This window comes from Colobus angolensis, unplaced genomic scaffold (genome assembly GCF_000951035.1).
Source record: "Colobus angolensis palliatus isolate OR3802 unplaced genomic scaffold, Cang.pa_1.0 Scaffold250, whole genome shotgun sequence".
NCBI lineage: Eukaryota > Metazoa > Chordata > Mammalia > Primates > Cercopithecidae > Colobus > Colobus angolensis.
Genome location: NW_012115711.1, coordinates 1,828,835 through 1,830,278, shown reverse-complemented (window position 1 = coordinate 1,830,278; position 1,444 = coordinate 1,828,835).

Below are 1,444 nucleotides of genomic sequence, written 5' to 3'. Positions count from 1 at the left end.
AGAGTACAATGGCGCGATCTCGGCTCACTGCAACCTCTGCCTCCTGGGTTCAAGTGATTCTCCTGCCTCAGCCTCCTGAGTTGCCAGGATTACAGGCATGTGCCACCACACCCGGCTAATTTTATATTTTTAGTAGAGACGGGGTTTCTCCATGTTGGTCAGACTGGTCTCAAACTCCCGACCTCAGGTGATCAGCCCATCTCAACCTCCCAAAGTTATGGGATTACATGCTCCCAAAGCATGAGCCACTGCACCCGGCCACCACTCTTACTCAATGTAGTACTGGAAGTCCCAGTGACTAAAATAAGACCAAAAAAAAAAAAATGCAGACATAAATATTAGAAATGAAGGAATAAAACCATGTTTATTCACAGAAGATATGATTATCTATGTAGAAAGTCTGGTGAAATCTGCAAAAAAAAGCTACTAGAACTAAGTGACTTTAGCGAAGTTTTAGCACATGCTGCTAGAAAAATTGGGTAACCGTATTTTTCTAAAAAGCATAGATTGATACCTTGTACCATATACAAAAATTGACTTAAAATGGATCATAGACCTAAATGTAAAACCTAAAACTGTAACTTTTAGGAGGAAACATGGGAGAAAACCTTTGTGATCTCATGTTAAGCAAAGACTCCTCTGATGTAACACAAAAAGCATGATCCATAGAAGAACAAATTGATAAATTTGCCAGCCATGGTGGCACATGCCTGTGGTCCCAGCTACTCAGGAGGCTGAGGTGGGAGGTTCACTTGAGCCCAGGTGTCGAGGCTACAGTGAGCTATGATCACACCACTGCACCCCAGCCTGGGTAACAGAGTGAGATCCTGTCTCAAAAAAAGGGCAGAGATCTCCATACCCATCTTCATAACAGCATTTTTCACAATAGCCAAAAGGTGGAAGCAATGCACATGTCCATCAGTGAATGAATGGATAAATAAAATATGGTATACACATACAATAGAATAATACTCAGCATTAAAAAGAAAAGAAATTCTGACACGGGCTACAACATATATTAACCTCGAATACATTATGCAAAGTGAAATAAGCCAGTCACAAAAAGATAAATATTAATGATTCCACTATGTGACTACCAGGGTATTCAAATTCAGAGACAGAAAGTAGCATGGCAGCCGCCAGAGGTTGTGGGGAGAAGGGGTTGGGAGGTTATTGCTTAATAAGTAAAGTTTTGGTTATGCACGATATAAATCATTCTGCCATAAAGACACATGCACACATATGTTCACTGCAGCACTATTCACAATACCAAAGACATGGAATAGACCTAAATGTCTATCAACAACAGACTGGATAAAGAAAATGTGGTACATATGTGTGGGGATTATGGGAGCTACAATTCGAGATTTGGGTGTGGACACAGTCAAACCATATCAGATGGTAACGTTTATGTTCTGTATATTTTACCTTAACTTTTTTTTTT